The 19,559-nt window shown below is 37.6% G+C and overlaps 1 protein-coding gene across 5 annotated transcripts in view; it reads right to left on the bottom strand.

The window, feature by feature from the left end:
* Positions 1 to 19,559, bottom strand: part of LOC149556792 (uncharacterized) — a 59,374-nt gene that overhangs the window by 26,178 nt on the left and 13,637 nt on the right. The window contains exon 4 of one of the 5 annotated variants that reach the window (XM_089831330.1): positions 3,947 to 5,732. The exons of the other annotated variants lie outside the window; for them this stretch is intronic. The gene's annotated coding sequence lies outside the window, so the exon portion shown is untranslated. Of the gene's footprint in view, positions 1 to 3,946; positions 5,733 to 19,559 lie in introns of those variants that run through there. 5 annotated transcript variants of the gene reach the window in all.

Genomic DNA, 19,559 nt, shown 5'->3' with positions numbered 1-19,559 from the left:
AACGAAGTAATCCTGATCTCTGGACCTCTGATATGTCAGAAGGCTGAAACACACAAATCATAATCATGTGACTATGTAGCAACACAACATAATCCGCCAAATGTAAGATACTAGTAACAGCTAGATTCCCGACCACCCAATCAAACATGATCCTGGATAAATGAAAGAGCGGTTGGTGAATCACCAACATCATGAGTGCCAACATTGTCTTCAATACCCTGCTGAAATAGAAATGTAGACACCTCATGTGGAACGTAGGGTAATGTATGCTCTTCCCACTCAGCTGCAAATAACTCACTGACCCCTAAAGGCCAAATAGAATTAGTGAATATACTACCATCATACACAGACAAACCACTGATAGATGGAATATACCAACAAGTAAAATCACCAATCAACAAGTAGCCCGTGACCATCTCATAAGAGCTAGGTGATAAAACTCTGGGTAAGCTGAAAAATCCCTCAGTGCATGCTAAGGATAAATCTGAACTTCCTACTCCACCATAAGTACTCTCACTCATGTCAAGGTCTTCATAAAAGAAAGATTCACCATTACTTGAAACTTCTGAATTATCCTCACTTGTGGTATCCCTAACCATGTGCTCATGTGAAGATGTACAGCTGCTGTCATAAAAATCAGAATTTTCAGACTCATCAACTTGCAGATCCATAGAATTTTTCTCACCATAAGAAGTCTCAAATGGGAAACACGTGATTGAATCACATTGTTTGTCTTCACATCTACCTACTTTATGAATTCTTTCAATGATTTGCGTGATTTCTTGTGCCCATGAACCTTGTTTATCTTTCTCATAAGTGGCTGCCACACTCGTTTGATTTTCAGCTTTGTGGATGGAATAATGTGTTAAGTTCAATTGAAGACATAACTCATCTACCTCACTCTCCTTGTCCCTTCCAAATTTTATTGCTAGATCCCTATCCATTAATAGCTGCAAGTACTCAAATTTCATCATTTTCAAAGTTTCAAAAATAGTATGTAAAAGAGGACTTGTGACACCATACATTCCCCTGCCTCTCTTCTATCGCAATCTTCCGCATGAGATCCTCAATCAAATTGGAAGAATCATTCATCCTCGTCAACACTTGGACAATCTTGTCCTCTTTGACCAAAAGCATATCCAGTAAGTCAAAGAGCGATAATGGTTTTTGACCATCTCCTTCAAACACAAGTGGGCTGCTCTCCATAGAATTTTCTGAATTTCATCACCTAGGGAAACAACATTTTCAGATGTGTCCTCTAACTCAAGACGCGCCATATCATCTATCTTGCCAACATTGCGGTCCATTTGCTCCTCAAATTTTGACATAATTTCCAACCTAGTATCATCATAAAAAAAAATTTATGTCACCAAATAAGATGCTGGAGTTTTCCATGTCTAAATAAGACAGGGAGTTGCCAATGTTGGTGGGTTGGTCAAATCTTCTATCTGAGCCATCAACATGCTCATCAGAAGTACTAGTGTAAACAACTCCATAGGATATTTTTGTCTCCCTATTACTTGTTAGCTAAGTTGCCGGTTCACGGTTCGGTTCCGGGTTCGGGTTCGAGAACCGGTTCGCTGGTTCGACAAAATTTTGAAAAGGGGTTTGGGTTCGTTTGGGTTCGTTAGTACAAAAACATGTTAAAAAAAATATTTTTTTTAAAAATATATATATATATATATATATATACATCTTTACGAAGCATGAGTTAGAATTAGAATGTAGCATAGTAGCATAAACACATTTGAACAACAAAAAACTTTAAAACAGCATAAACAATATAGTAGCAAACCACAGCGATCATTGGAACCCCTAGCGACTAGATCTCTTCCCTTTCATTTAAAAAATTCATAACTGTATCTGATTAGTTTATGCAGATCAACAGTAAGTTTTAATAAAAATTTCTTCTTTTCATAAATTTATTTACCAAACTCTTATTATGATTAACATAATCGATTGAACGTGGTTAAAAACTAATTAGATCTAACTTGCAGAAGGTAAATCCCTTTGACCAGCTGAATATTCTTCAATCTCTTTGGGCACAATCTCCCAAGCACTGATCAACAACAGTAAACTGGAAAAAGACCATTCATGGAGGCCTCTGGATAACACATTCTGACGTCCCAGATTCAATATTCTTTAATACAATTTTTAATATACCTAGAGGAGAAATAATCAGCCAAACAGTGATAGACAATGTGGTAAGTAGCTGCCCCACCTGACCATATTCATGTGACCGTAACTTTCTTCTGCAGGGCAACATTTCTCAATAAAACGTTGTTTATTGTTTAGTGTTTGAAAAATTCATATTGCTACTCAAATAGGCCCTGAAATTCCTCGAAATTGGTCATGGTGGTCGCCACATGTTGAGCATCTTCTCTTGTGGGTGTCTCAAATTTAGTAGCATTTTGATTCAAATAGAAAGTGTTTTACAGCTAGGGATTACTCAACACTAAAAAACTGTGGCATTGTAATGCCTACCAACCCAGACCCAAGATGTATCAACATAAATTAAATTAAAACATGCTGTAATGTGGAAAATGTATATGTGGTTCTCTTGGGTTCGAACCCTGGTCCGAAATTTTATATGTGGTTCTCTTGGGTTCGAACCCTGGTTCGAACTAGATCGAACCAGGCCTCCAAAAACGAACCCAAGTCGAACCCAGGTCGAACCGGACCAGAACCACGAACCGGTTCGAACCGGTACATGGTCCGGAGGGGGGGGGGGAGGTACCCGTGCAACTTAGCTTGTTAGTATACCTGAGCCACTACTAGTGCTACTATCCAGTTGATTAAAGCCTTCCTCATGCAAATTTCTATAAATGTCCTCTGCAAGGAGATCTCGAGTCAAATCATAGTATTTGTTTCTTATCATATCCGGCTTGTCTTGCAGCTCTAGCTGAAAGTCAACATAGTCCAAGAAAGGTAATTCTTTCTGAATCTGTGGAGGAAATTTGTTGTACATGTTATATATGCTCATTATTTCAGTCCTCATTGAAAGACCCTTGTGCTTAACATCAGAAATATTTTCTACTATTTGTTCAAGTCCAAACGAAACAAAAGTATTCTCTCGGAAACTCTGTGTTTCCTACTCAGTATCTCTACTCAAATCAAACTGAGATCCTAATTTCCCTCCAAAATTGCCAGAATCAGTGATAGCATCTACATTATGTATGGGATCAAAAGCTCCACCAGCCTTTCTGAGAACATCGTCCCCTTCCTTGAGTGATGATATTGTCTGCATAGCAACATCTACCAATGTTGTAGCACTCTTCCTCGACTTATTAATTATTTCACCAATCAGCGGACAGGTATCCAATGTGAGAGGAGCACTGTGGTCCATAGAGCTTAAACTTGCAACACCCAAAGAAACTGGATTTGTACGATACTATGGAGGTGCAGAATTTTCCTGGTATGTTTCCGCTGTCTCAAATAGACAAGAGCTGAAGCAACCTGCTCATTGGCATCCTTAAGTTAGCAGATAACAGTTGCATACTGCTTCAGAAATTTGTCTGAACTTCTCACAGCCTCTCCATTTTTCTGGTGACCATTAACTTCATCATTCGTATGCCTCAATTCAACTAAAATTGCCTCCTTGTCAAGAAACGTGTCAATTCAGCAAGTGCCCTGATATCAGCCTCTCTGGCCTGTATTTGCTGAGCATTAAAATATTCTTGAGTAATTTCCTACAGCAGTATATTGATATTGCTCAAAGAAATTTCGTCAAACAGTTGTCTACTTCCAAACACAGAGTTCTGTACTGAAACTAGCGAATTGCATCAATGGTTGTCATACAGCTTCCAATACTTCAGAACATAAATACAAACTAAATAATCTATTTAATTTGTTTGCCTTGGAATAACACAGTAATGTGGGAATGGATTAACATTTAAAGACAAACACCATGACAACAGCTGTGATTTAATGTTAAGTGCGCACAATATATTAAACACAATAGCACCCAGTCTTCACATTATTCAGCAAACAGTATAACAAATAGTCTGACATGGTAACTACAACATGAATCAGTGGAAAATAGTCTACAGACCGAAGTTTACTGGTGAATAAGGGAAGATGTTCACTGGGAGATTTAACCCGATGCCAATGTTGGAGCTTCCCACGGCTCCTCACTGAGATAGTTAATCTGCCAATCAATCAGTGTTAAACCCAACCTTTCCAAAACCTTGTTTGCTTGAGAGAAATTTCTGCACGGGAAGAAACCTAGTTTCTATTTAAAAATGCCCATAATTTCCTGTTGTGAAAAATCGCCATTCTGCATCTTTGAATTAACCAGTGCAATTGCTGCCTGATGAAGAACTTCAGGATCTCTTTTAGCCTCCCAAACGGCTTGACCTGTTAGCCGACTCCTGTGCTATGGAAGAATGCTGCCCGGTGGTGAAAACAGTGGCTCCTTCACTGTGGGTCTAATACTGATGCTGTGGGTTACCAAAAAACATTCACGCGATTCCTTTCTCAGCGACGCCTTAAGATCAGTTCGCGGGTATTGTGCCCTTCCAAACTCCTGACTATCCCTTAACACGGCTATAGTTGTCTGAAGAGTATCCCGATTGGTGGACGGATTCCTCCTTATCTTTGCCAGCCACGACTAACACCCTACGTCCGCTCCTTTCTCATGCGTTCAAGAGAGTCCAACAGAACATTTCCCGACTCATTGAATGTCCTCCTTTAACTAGCCGGCGCTGGGTTGAGGAACTGCTAAGTTCTATCACATGGCCCTTCCTTCACACTAACTGCACGCAGTATGCAGTGACCATTTCCAGTATTGAAGACACTGCCCTATGTGATTCATAGAGTCTGTTCCATGCCTTTTCACTTGCCAGCAACTGGCCAGAATATGAGAGATAGACTCACGAACTTACTTCCAGCCTGCACAAGGTGAAAACAACCCACACAACCCGCACAATCCAATCTGTAACTGTATTGACCCGACTGGGAGTCTTTCCTATGCCGCTTACTGCCTATTACTGCTGGGGCTTTGAGAAATAACAGAACGACCTCCCTGAACGTGAGTTATTTGATCCAGCTGTGAATCCTTCAAGACATGCGTAATATGTCTACACGTGACGCCCAATGGCCCTGACCTTGGTGATGTCTCAAACTATTCCATGTAAAAACGACTGAATCCCAAACATCCTTGCCAGTAATCAGCGCAACCAACGTCTTCAGTCAGGCATATAAATCCGCCTATGAAGAGTGCAAAGCTCAAACGACCAGCTAAACAGCCCGACCAGTGTGACGTCCAAAGATTAATGCTGATACCTGAGACTTTGAAATCCCATTTCTCTAATACATCTAGTTCAGATCTTCAATAAGACATAAAATAGAAAGTTCTGACTTTTCATTGCTAACTGAAAACCACAGTTCTGGAAGTAATCGAATATCTCAGACTACCTTACCTCCAAACTTGTTCTGCTGTACTCTTTTCTTCTTTTCTCAACTGTCGGCTATAACTCCAGGTCATGCTCTCACTGTATTCGCATGCCCGCAGTGTTCTCATGAAGGAAAGGGCATCTCTCTCCCATACACATCGATACTAGATGATAATCACAAAAGCTCCACTCATACAAACTTCAACAACAATGCAGAGGTTAAGCAAGTCTGAACCGTACCAACTGGAGTATAACTGGAGCTGTACTGAACTGGGTAGAACCTTCAATAACTCAGAGATTTTCCAATAGACTCTTCAGTCGGCAAATCAAAAGTAAACCCTGCAGGCTAGCAGGATACACAGGCTCTGATATCAGAGTAATATCCCTTTCCAGATATTTTCCCAAAACCCATGATATAAACTTACAAATTTAAATCCGAATGGTAAACCAGTATGTGATACAAATTTCAGAACTCTAATCAATTTGTTACCAGCAGATTTGCATACGAGAGAACTCAAAAAAGATTGTTTATTCTTCCAATATTCAGAAGTACAATATAAACCAGTAATTAATCACCAATGGTTGCCTAATAACGTTACTGTTTTATACATCAGCAATACAAACATGCAACAATTCAGAATATCCAATCTTACAAACAGAAATAACAGTCAGATTGGCAACACAGATAAAACCTGAAAGAAGGCTAGGTTTGCGTCCAACCTCCAAAGTTTCTTCAAGGGTTTGCGTCCTCAAAGAAATAACCAGCAACTATTTCCAACTCCCAGATTAATATTTGTTTGAATATTATAATCTTCATATATCCCCTCAAGTGGAGTTTGTTGTACCTTTATTACTTTTCCCAATGAGATGCACGCTCCTTCAAGCAATGTGGGATAAAGCACCTTTTTTGTCCTTTAGTCACTTAAGTGAGCATAGTAACTTTTTTAAAATAAAGTGACAAGTTAAATGACTTTAATAGCCACTTAGTCAGGAAACCATATAATCCTCGGGCATTAAAATAACTAATCAAATGAACTCAGATAAGCTCGTGCAATAGCTCGTTGAAAAGCTCTCAGCGAGATGCTTCCAACCCAACACTGAAGTACCAAAAATACTGAGCTCTGATTACTTACTAAAAATAGTAAGCATCTGGTCAACCTGCCAAAACTGCTCCAATGAGTCTGGAACTAGAAATGTCTAGGCCACATCTCAAACTGAACCCCGTAAAGAATCTTTTCGCCTCTAAAACCTAGGCAAAATGAGTTGGCCACACAGAATAATAATGTCCCAGAAAAAGGGGACATTACACTTTCTAAGTTGCCAAGTTTTTGTTGAATATTTGTAACACTATTTGCTATTTTGGGCCTGCTAAGTACTCTCTGATTTTTTAATGTCCCCTAATTGGGTTTAACCTCAGCTATTGCCAAATTAACACAGATTTAATATTTATGTCCAAAGCTAAGGGATACAAGGCATTTGAAATTAAAAGAACTACTCATTTATTTAACCAGATTAATTTATTTGTATATTTGATAATACTCTTATCCAACCTTATTACTATTTCAGCTCAAAGATGGAAGAAGTAGGTGTTATCCAACTTTCCTAGATACCGACTGAAATTGACTCCCTCAAAGTTTATATATCCAAGCCCTTTAGCCTTTCTTGAGACTATGGCCACAAGGCACTTGGGGTCATTAAGCCCTACCCTATTTGGGATAGATAGTCATTGCTTGGATTTATACAAGTCTCTCCTTAAAATCACAACCTTCCCCTCTTAGCCAAATAGTAATAGGTCTTGAGGGTACGTGTATGTATCTATACATATGACCATAAACTTATATGGATTCCCTATCCCTAACAGAATTTTGATATAATAATATTAGGTAAATCGTTATTTAGCTCTTCGATACCCAATTGTATAAATAGTAATATTATGTAACTCATAGAAAAGTAATAGTATAATTTCCTGTCACACAATGTTTACCAGCAATGTAAATATATACTTCCTTACTCTTCCTTTAAGAAGATGAAATATATTTAAAATTTCTCATTATCCATCTGATCAGCAATCAGTATATATAATCTTTACTTCATCTTTGATATCTTCCTTTTGTACTAGATATATAATGTAGACTAATGTCTCATGTCTTACCACTTCATGAATAAACATACATATAACTCTGATTTTATTATTATTAATTTACATACATACATACATACATACATACATACATACATACATACATACATACATACATACATACATACATACATACATACATACATATATATATATATATATATATATATATATATATATATATATATATATATATATATTTATTTATTTATTTATTTATTTTTAATTGCATAAAGATATAAATATATATAATTATAATTTCATAATCATATATATGTATATGTATATAGCTCTAATCCGTAATATTCAACTCGAAGGAGGCATATAAATTCCTCAGGGCTCTCTAGATAAGCACAAAGGACTCCATCCCTACAAAACATTTTGTTGGAATAAAGTTTGTCTACCTACGGCAGGATTTTTCACCGGATTAGTTTTAAATAGGAAGGTCCTTACCTCGGAAAGATTGAAGAAAATGGGATACCAAGGCCCAAGTAGATGTCCTTTATGCAAAAATGAGGAAGAATCCATCGACCACCTTTTTTGCATTGCCCTTATTCGAGTCAATGCTGGAAATGGCTCAGCTCACAAATGGGGCAGGTATTAGCATTTCCAAGAACTATAACGGATATACTACATGCTTGGCCCCTCCTTAGAAAGGATAGTATTTATAGCTCTTTATGGATATCTACACCTTCCATAGTCCCATGTAAGTTATGGAAGGAATGCAACCCAAAAAAAATTCAGGATAAGAAGATGAATGTAGAACAACTTCTAATTAAAATTGAGACTTCAATCATTCAACTTACCAACAGTCGGGTTTTGAATAAACAAAAGGAGGCTATGATGTCTCATTGGGATGAGAAAATGAGAGGCAAGTGGACAGGTCTAAAAATTCCCCCATTTATAGGAACAAAAGGGAAAGCTACAAAAAGCAAATGAGAGATGTGCCAATGGAAACCACCCAAGGAGGGATGGTTTAAAACTTTAAACTCAATTTTCACGAAGCTTCAAGAGGGAATCCAAGCAGAGCAGGCATTGGTTGTAGTATCCATAACTCAAAAGGCGTGGAGATAGCAAAGTTCGCAAGATATATTGTAGTACCTCTCCCAGTTGATTTTTGTAAGTCATCCCGATGGATGCAACCTTGTGGATTTTTCATTGAGAAGGGATCGTGTTTGGGACCATAAGTGGCCTACACCCTTGAGGTGATTAGATTTATGTTACTGTATTAGTTGCTTTGATTATGTTTATGGCTGATTTATGAGATTATGATGTAATTTTGGGTTCACTAAGGTTTGTGCCAATGGTTACCAGGATTGATGTGGTATCATGATGATTGTTCTGTGATTACCCTGAGATGTGTGCGGAGATTACATTGTGTACCATTACCATGCTATACTGGACTAGGTTCCTGTAGCAGTGGTTGGTCATGTTATGACTGTGTTCACTTATGTGTTTTAAGTTCATTTTCATGTTATCTAAACAAACATTATTAAATGCTTAAATAATTAGAAATGGATTGTCCGTGTTGGATTCTTTGGTCATGTCCTACAAATATTTACCTTATTATATTTTGATCCGAGAGATATTTGTTACTCATGTTATGTTTTACATTTGAGATGACCTGAGGGTCAGGTATTATACTTTGATTTCAGTATCATAGATGTTAGACTCATATGTTGTTCAATTTATCATATTTGCATGATGATGTCATTTTGAGATGACAATATGTTTTATGATGATATCTGACTATCCAATATTTGGACATATCTCTGATTATGTTATGTGATAGAGTTGATGTTATGGTTATTTACTTCATTATGTTATATGTAAACGTGAGTGATGTAAATAGATTATTTCAGTATAATTGAATAAATGGTTAAATTAGGTGATTTAATGCATTTATTGCTTCGGCTAAGTTATTATATGAAATTGCACTTGATCGTGTATTTTAGTGTGCAGGATTTATATCCCTAGCAGTGGCACATAGAGTTAGTGATTCAACTGTTCATATTTTACCAATGTCGTCCCTGTATGGTCAATGTATCTTATTAAAATGTTTAAATTAAACCTTCTTGTGACTTGATAAATCCGGACTCATTTGCATTATGTGACTAGACCTATGAACATGTCTATGCATTTAGGGGTTCGCATTGTCACGAAATTTGTTAAGAAAATTCTGTGATTTTGAGTTTTCGGGCTTTAAATTTTATTAAATTTTATTTCTGATAGCTTTGCTATAGATGAATTCCTATTACTAGGAATAGCTTGTTTTTGCTTGGGTCAATTCGTGGTTTAACTAGGTTGGCTAGTTATTTGCCCTAATCAATTATTCACTCAAAAAGTGAATAAGTATTGAAAGAGGAATTTAATTCCCCACTTCACGCTTTTGAATTAGAAAATTTGAGAGAAAAACCCAAAATCATCTTCATGAGGAATTGTTGTTTTGTTCGTTGTGGGAGCTACGGGCATTGGGTCATCGCGAGGTCGGTCTCGTTGGATCCAACTCAGGGAGACCTTGGATTGCTGCGATTTTTGGCTACTTCTGCGGGATTTTTATTTTATGGTTCAAATTCTCGTTTTGCCCTTTTGGCTGAGGTAGGGCTCTCCCATTTTATTGTTTCAGCTTCGTTTCTACTTTTGTTTTTGGTAGCCGTTTGTTAGGAGGCCGAGAACTAGTGTTCCCCTCCATTTCTGTTTGCTAGCTCTACCCGGTTGGGCAGGTATGAGTATTTCGCTGTTTTCAAGGATGAAGGTTTAGGGTTTTGCACCGTTATGCTGGGTCATTTTTGCATATGGACTTCAAACTCATTTTATTGAATTTTCGTGACTTTTATGCCCAAAGACCAAATGGGTTTTAATTTCGAAGTTATCCAATTTTAGGGGATTTTACCTCAATTTGCATGTTGCCTAGTTTTCTTGGATTTTCTTGGCATGATGTTGCTCAAGGACTTGGATTATCCGTAGGATGCCAATCAGGCCACTATTTCCTCGCACGAAAAACAAGGGGCCATCTTTACTAGTTTTCAGGAAACGCAATTTGGTGTTTTGAGTACCCTTTGGGTTTACTTAATTTCCCATGCCTCGACAGATCTGAGATTTTTTGTTTTGTGGTTGTCTTTGTTTTCGTTTCTTTGTTCATGTGTGTTAGTTAGGCAATGGCGTTTGGAGATTCGTTGGTTGTCAGGATTGTTGGTAAAGTCTTTTGTTGCGATCTTTGTGATCCTTGTATGATGTTGTCATGTGCATTCATACTTGTAAAAAAACATATCTTGGCTTGTATTGAATCCTTGTTCCAAGGATCTCCAAGCGCAACATTACATATATAGGAACAGAAACTAGTAATTGGGCAGAATTAACGGCTTTAGTTGAAGGACTAGAACTATGTAAAATTCTTAGTTGCAAGAATGTAGAGCTTGAAAGAGACTGCAATTATAATAAATGCTATAAGGAAAGGCTCCCTTGTTAATTGGAGACTAGGCTTAATTTTATCTACAGCCCTCTCGCTATGTCATACTTTTGACAATATCACAATCAAGCATATATACCCAGAGGGCAATCAAAGAGCGGATGAATTAGCTAATATAGGTATAGAATAAGGTCAAACATAAGAAGTCGAAATTTCAATATAGGGACTCCATCTAAATTAGAGATGGTTTAGATTTTCTAGAATTTCAACCATAGTTTACATCTCATTATCCCGAGGAAGATTCAAGAGTCTTTCTTTTACTTTTACCCACTGCCTACATCTCACATCCCAAGACAAAAAGATTGGATGGACAGATTTGTTGTGGAAGATGGTGTTGGAGCCTAGAAAAATGAGTCTGGGGTGAATTTGGAGGTTTTGGAATCATCTAGTTTGGATTCGATGGAAAACCAAAATGGTAGGGAGCCTCTTTCCCCCCATTTTATGCCAATAGAGTAACATAGATTTATTACTGTTGTATTTTTATGTAACTAAGTTGCCCAAACACCCTTTGGTGTGACGAACTAATAATCACACTGCTTAAGATATGTTTTCTCTGCTAAGGAATGACTACTTCACTCTATCAAATGTGTTTTTTGATGATTCAATGTATGTTTTATTTTGTTTAAGAAAATACTTTTATCACTTTACATTTCATTTCTATGCCCTTTTCTATATTCATATTTTGTGATTTTTTAGAGCTTTATCATTAACGCAAGTGCAAGATGTAGTGCTTAGATTATATATAGATCCTGATCGGAGGCAAAAGAAGGGAAGGACAAGGAACCACCTAGAAGGAAGGCAGAAAAATGTAACTTGGGACTAAACGCTGATTATCCAAATGTACTTTATGATGTATCAAGGCTTAGGTTGTTTATCTATCAAATGTATGTGTGTGTCTATGTCTGTGTATTATTAGTCGATTCAGTCCCCTTCATATTATATATATCTATATTAATTCATAGATTATAAATATATGTATTAAAGTCATATTTAATCTCTATTATGATCCTTTCCCTTAATCATGATCTAGTTCTGTCATATACAATCCATGTATGGTACCCCCTTTTTATTTGAAGAGTGTCACATATTTCCTGTTTGTTTGGTGAATGTTTTGGAAAGTTTGTGAGTAATCTTCAGTTTTGTTTCGCTGGAGACATAATAGGAAACAATTAGGCCTACTAAGCAATTTGAGGGTTTTGGGTATTGTGTATTGCTTGAGAACCCAAATTTGGTTGAAACCTCTTAAATCCATCTTGTCTTGGTCTAAGACATCCACCTTGGTCATTGGGAAGGTGTTAGAGTTGTGTGTGTACTAGTTGTTGTTTGGAGGGCTTGGGGAACCTTATATTTCCCTTATAAATCTAATTGAGAACTACTTGATTTGACCCCACCACTTGTTTCCTCTGCATCAAGATTGGTGTTTTATGACTAGAAATGTCTTATTATGCCATGGAGAAGGTGTATCAACTCTCAGATGTTTGAGATTTAATTGGGAAGGTATACATTGGGAAAACCCTACCTTTGAGGGTTTGTATGAGACCAATTAGGGGGGTTCATACTTGCAGGGATCTAAAGACCAAATTGACTTGATTTTCCTTGGTTTGGGATCATTTCAAGAGACTGTTGAAATTCTTGGAGATTGGAAGTAAATAGGGCTAGTACTTGCTTTGGAAAATGACCCTATTTTGTCCCTAAAAAGAGTGCATAGTCTGAAGATCTGTATATTGTGCCAAAACAACCTATGTTGGGGTTAGGATATGTTGCAGTATGCTGAAATGGGTATTTGAATCTCCTATTTGTTTGGGGAATGTTTTGGAAAGTTTGTGAGTAATCTTCAGTTTTGTCTCGCTGGAGACATAATAGGAAACAATTAGGCCTACTAGGCAATTTGAGGGTTTTGGGTATTGGGTATTGCTTGAGAGCCCAAATTTGTTTGAAACCTCTTGAATCCATCTTGTCTTGGTCTAAGACATCCACCTTGGTCATTGGGAAGGTGTTAGAGTTGCGTGTGTACTAGTTGTTGTTTGAAGGGTTTGGGGAATCTTGTATTTCCCTTACAAGTCTAACTGAAAACTACTTGATTTGACCCCATCACTTGTTTCCTCTGCATCAAGGTTGGTGTTGTATGACTGAAAATGTCTTGTTATGGCATGGAGAAGGTGTATCAACTCTCAAATGTTTGAGATTTGATTGGGAAGGTGTACATTGGGAAAGCCCTACCTTTGAGGGTTTGTATGAGACTAATTCGGGGATTTCATACTTGCACGGGTCTGAGGACCAAATTGACTTGATTTTCTTTGGTTTAGGATGATTTCAAGAGACTGTTGAAAGTCTTGGAGATTGGAGGTAAATAGGGCTAGTGCTTGCTTTGGAAAATGACCCTATTTTGTGCCTAAAAGGAGTGCACAGTCTGAAGATCTGTATATTGTGCCAAAACAACCTATGTTGGGGTTGGGATATGTTGCAGTATGCTGAAATGGGTATCTGAATCTCCTATTTGTTTGGGGAATGTTTTGGAAAGTTTGTGAGTAATCTTCAGTTTTGTCTCGCTGGAGACCTAATAGGAAATAATTAAGCCTTCTAGGCAATTTGAGAGTTTTGGGTATTGGGTATTGCTTGAGAGCCCAAATTTGGTTGAAACTTCTTGAATCCATCTTGTCTTGGTCTAAGACATCCACCTTGGTCATTGGGAAGGTGTTAGAGTTGTTTGTGTACTAGTTGTTGTTTGGAGGGTTTGGGGAACCTTGTATTTCCCTTATAAGTCTAATTGAAAACTACTTGATTTGACCCCACCACATGTTTCCTCTGCATCAAGGTTGGTGTTTTATGACTGGAAATGTCTTGTTATGGCATGCAGAAGGTGTATCAACACTCAAATGTTTGAGATTTGATTGGGAAGGCGTACATTGGGAAAACCCTACCTTTGAGGGTTTGTATGAGACCAATTTGGGGGTTTCATACTTGCAGGGATCTGAGGACCAAATTGACTTGATTTTGCTTAGTTTGGGATCATTTCAAGAGACTGTTGAAAGAATTGGAGATTAGAAGTAAATAGGGCTAGTACTTGCTTTGGAAAACGACCCTATTTTGTGCCTAAAAAGAGTGTATGGTCTGAAGATGTGTATATTGTGCCAAAACAACCTATGTTGGGGTTGGGATATGTTGCAGTATGCTAAAACTACTTGATTTGACCCCACCACATGTTTCCTCTGCATCAAGGTTGGTGTTTTATGACTGGAAATGTCTTGTTATGGCATGCAGAAGGTGTATCAACACTCAGATGTTTGAGATTTGATTGGGAAGGCATACATTGGGAAAACCCTACCTTTGAGGGTTTGTATGAGACCAATTTGGGGGTTTCATACTTGCAGGGATCTGAGGACCAAATTGACTTGATTTTCCTTGGTTTGGGATCATTTCAAGAGACTGTTGAAAGAATTGGAGATTGGAAGTAAATAAGGCTAGTACTTGCTTTGGAAAACGACCCTATTTTGTGCCTAAAAAGAGTGTACAGTCTGAAGATGTGTATATTGTGCCAAAACAACCTATGTTGGGGTTGGGATATGTTGCAGTATGCTAAAATGGGTATCTAAATCTCCTATTTGTTTGGGGAGTGTTTTGGAAAGTTTGTCAATAATCTTCAATTTTGTCTCATTGGAGACCTAATAGGAAACAATTAGGCCTACTAGGCAATTTGGGGGTTTTGGGTATTGACTATTGCTTGAGAGCCCAAATTTGGTTGAAACTTCTTGAATCCATCTTTTCTTGGTCTAAGACATCCACCTTGCTCATTGGGAAGGTGTTAGAGTTGTGTGTATTAGTTGTTATTTGGAGGGTTTGGGGAACCTTGTATTTCCTTTATAAGTCTAATTGAAAACTACTTGATTTGACCCCACCACTTGTATCCTCTGCATCAAGGTTGGTGTTTTATGACTGGAAATGTCTTGTTATGGCATGGAGAAGGTGTATCAACTCTCAGATGTTTGAGATTTGATTGGGAAGGCGTACATTGGGAAAACCCTACCTTTGAGGGTTTGTATGAGACCAATTTGGGGGTTTCATATGTGTAGGGGTCTGAAGACCAAATTGACTTGATTTTCCTTGGTTTGTGATCGTTTCAAGAGACTGTTCAAAGTCTTGGAGATTGGAAGTAAATAGGCTAGTACTTGATAAGGAAAACGACCTTATTTTATGCCTAAAAAGAGTGCATAATCTGAAGATCTATATATTGTGCAAAAACAACCTATGCTGGGGTTGGGATATGTTGTAGTGTGCTGAAATGGGTATCTGAATCTCCCATTTGTTTAGGGAGTGTTTTGGAAAGTTTGTGAGTAATCTTCAGTTTTGTCTCGTTGGAGACCTAATAGGAAACAATTAGGCCTACTAGGCAATTTGAGGGTTTTGGGTAATGGGTATTGCTTGAGAGCCCAAATTTGTTTGAAACCTCTTGAATCCATCTTGTCTTGGTCTAAGACATCCACCTTGGTCATTGGGAAGGTGTTAGAGTTGCGTGTGTACTAGTTGTTGTTTGAAGGGTTTGGGGAATCTTGTATTTCCCTTACAAGTCTAATTGAAAACTACTTGATTTGACCCCACCACTTGTTTCCTCTGCATCAAGGTTGGTGTTTTATGACTGGAAATGTCTTGTTATGGCATGGAGAAGGTGTATCAACTCTCAGATGTTTGAGATTTGATTGTTTGAGGGTTTATATGAAACCAATTTGGGTGATTCATATTTGCAGGGGTCTGAGGACCAAATTGACTTGATTTTCCTTGGTTTGGGATCATTTCAAGAGACTGTTGAAAGTCTTGGAGATTGGAAGTAAATAGGGCTAGTACTTGATTTGGAAAACGACCCTATTTTGTGCCTAAAAAGAGTGCACAGTTTGAAGATCCGTATATTGTGCCAAAACAATCTATGCTGGGGTTGGGATATGTTGCAATATGCTAAAATGGGTATTTGAATCTCCTGTTTGTTTGGGGTGTTTTGGAAAGTTTGTGAGTAATCTTCAGTTTTATCTCACTGGAGACCTAATAGGAAACAATTAGGCCTACTAGGCAATTTGAGGGTTTTGGGTATTGGGTATTGCTTGAGAGCCCGAATTTTGTTGAAACTTCTTGAGTCCATCTTGTCTTGGTCTAAGACATCCACCTTGGTCATTGAGAAGGTGTTAGAGTTGTATGTATTAGTTGTTGTTTGGAGGGTTTGGGGAACCTTGTATTTCCCTTATAAGTCTAATTGAAAACTACCTGATTTGACCCCAACACCTGTTTCCTCTACATCAAGGTTGGTGTTTTACGACTGGAAATGTCTTGTTGCGGCATGGCGAAGGTGTATCAGCTCTCAGATGTTTGAGATTTGATTGGGAAGGCATACATTGGGAAAACCCTACCTTTGAGGGTTTGTATGAGACCAATTTGGGGGTTTCATACTTGCAGGGGTCTAAGGACCAAATTACCTTGATTTTCCTTAATTTGGGATCATTTCAAGAGACTGTTGAAAGTCTTGGAGATTGAAAGTAATTAGGGCTAGTACTTGCTTTGGAAAACAACCCTATTTTGTGCCTAAAAAGAGTGCACAGTCTGAAGATGTGTATATTGTGCCAAAACAACCTATGTTGGGGTTGGGATATGTTGCAGTATGCTGAAATGAGTATCTGAATCTCCTATTTGTTTGGGGAGTGTTTTGGAAAGTTTGTGAGTAATCTTCAGTTTTGTCTCAATGGAGACCTAATAGGAAATAATTAGGCCTACTAGGCAATTTGAGGATTTGGGGTATTGGGTATTGCTTGAGAGTCCAAATTTCGTTGAAACCTCTTAAATCCATCTTGTCTTGGTCTATGACATCCACCTTGGTCATTGGGAAGGTGTTAGAGTTGTGTGTGTACTAGTTGTTGTTTGGAGGGTTTGGGGAACCTTGTATTTCCCTTATAAGTCTAATTGAAAACTACTTGATTTGATCCCACCACTTGTTTCCTCTGCATCACCTTCAGTCATTGTGGTATGAAGTAATAATTGTACTCCTTGTGCATATATGGTATGAATGAATATGAATGTCAATTATTTTGTAGATTAGCTCTCTAAAATATTCATATGCATATAATAAACATATGCAAGTAAATGTATTTTTATATCTATACAATCAACAATATCATACACCTAAAATAATCGACTATATTACGGAAGGAAAGGAAGTGTACGGCATAGGAACAATGAGGCCTCCTCACTAGGTATACCACCTCAAGAGATTGGTAAAGGAATACACGAGGCCATCCTCATATACATTGTCTCTATCATCACCCCAGTTTTCTAGGTCATCAAATATGGGGATGGGGACGGGGATGCAGCTACCCTTGAAGAAGTGTACGAGTCTATTGATGTTATGCTTGGCCAAATGAGGGCAGTTGTGCGAGAGAAGGGCCCTAGTTTAGCATTTTACACTAAGCAAATTTGGCATATTATTCAATGTAAATGGGACAGCCTCAACATTCCCTTCCACATGGTTGCTTATGCATTGAATCCAAAGTGGTACATGCCTAGGCCTAGGAGAGTTACACCACTGAATGATGAGGTAATCTATTATCAATTTAATAATTTAATAAATTTATCAATTATCTTGCAATTATAATCCAAATCAATGCAATCATGTTTATGTCTTAGAAGTTTAAAACTTAAAAGTTAGAAGTTAGTACACTTACAATTATGAATATTTTTTTTTTTAATTTACTGATCTTAAAATTTGAAATTTTAGGTGAAGGAAGAATTCTTCAAGTGCATTAATCGAATGTATGACACTGAGACAGAAAGGAAGGTTAGCAATGAGTGGACCAAATTTTCTACTCTTAGGGGCTATCCAGATAGAGTAAAGGCCGACATAAAAACAAAGGCACAAGAGGATCATATTTTGTCGTGGAACTGTCATGGACCCAAATCAACAACTACCACACTAGCCATTCGTCTCATATCTCAAGTTTCTTGTTCTTCAACTTTAGAACCTAAATTACAATTATAAAAAAATTTAGTTATATGTTTTCACTTTCAATTTCACTTTTACTTTTAGTTATGAATTTAAATTTTTTAATTCTCATACTAGTCATTTGATTGCTAGCTTAGGTATCTAGTTCTTCAGCTTCTGAGAGGAACTGGTCTACTTATAGCTTCATCCACTCTCTTAAGAGGAACAGACTTACCTTTGAGAAAGCAAAGAAGCTAGTGGTTCGACATTGTGCCTTGCGTATCAAAGATCGCAAGACATGTGCGCACAAGGAGAGCAATGCAGTACGATGGGATGTAGAGCCAGAGGAGCCATCACAAGTTGATGAGGATGCGAATACTTTTGATGCAGGGTTGGTTGGTGTTCCTCTCTTGGCATCTACCATTGGAGAGGCTAAGAGTTCGAATAATGAGTTTGTTGAGCCTGAGCCTCATCTTGGCAAGGATGATTAGAGGCCTCTGGATAGTCTCTACTAAATTTTGGCGACCTACTGCATTTTGGCGGCCCACTGAATTTTGGCGGCCCTTGGGCCTTCGCCCTTGAGTACTTGACATTTTGTCATTTAATTTCGTAGTTTGTACTTGATTTCATATTGAGGCTTGGATGTGTAAAGTTTAAACCATTGAACATTGTGATCATATCATGCTTGATGCTACTTGATGTAATTAAGTTTATGATGACATTGAATGATTAATGAGATAGCGATACTCATACTTTTGCTAAATTGATAATAGATACTATGACTTTTGAATTTGAATCTTCAATTTTTGATTAATTATGTTATTTGATATAAATTAGAAATTACAGCTTAGATCTCTTTTATTGTTCATTGTTCAATGTTCAATGCAATGTAAAACTAAACTAGCAATAGCGGTCTTCATGAACTTATACTTCATATTTATCTCTTATATTGTTGTACATCTTTTCATAATTAGCATTTTAAGTATCATATGTATAGTATATACTATATACCCCCCCTCCCCCTCCTTGTCTCCCGTCGTCGTGCCTAAATTGAGGCCCTTTTGTCCCCTTGTCCCCCAAACCGATGTAACTATGATGAAAAATAAAAAAACAAAGAAGAGGCAATAGCGTAGAAAACAAAGGCAGATGCAAGTTCATATTACAAAAAATAACAAACTAAAATTGGCATAGATTTTGAGAAAAAAAAATACTTGACTGAGAAAAATACGACACGGACTAAAAAAACTAGAAGGAATCTAAAACCAAATGATTTTCCAACAAACACAAAAATTAAGACACCCAGAAAAATCTGCAAGCAACCCAGTCAAGAGTTCAAAAAACCGACCAAGACTACACAAAATCAAAATTTTGAATCCAGCATGGAAACCAAGAGTTTTGAAATAAAATCCCTAGCCGATTGTTTGAAAAGATAATAGTGGATTGTCTACAACAAACCGGTCGAGAATGGGATCACAAAGAGCAAAGAAAGGGCGTTTGCAATGAGAGAGAGAGAGAGAGAGAGAGAGAGAGAGACATTTAGCCCTAGTTGCAGAAAATGTCAATGTGGATGCAACAAATGCCCAAAAAACCATCATCGAAGGA

This window comes from Cupressus sempervirens, chromosome 5 (genome assembly GCF_028749045.1).
Source record: "Cupressus sempervirens isolate cs-2001-9-10 chromosome 5, ASM2874904v1, whole genome shotgun sequence".
Lineage (NCBI taxonomy): Eukaryota > Viridiplantae > Streptophyta > Pinopsida > Cupressales > Cupressaceae > Cupressus > Cupressus sempervirens.
This window is presented reverse-complemented; position numbering and strand designations above follow the sequence as displayed.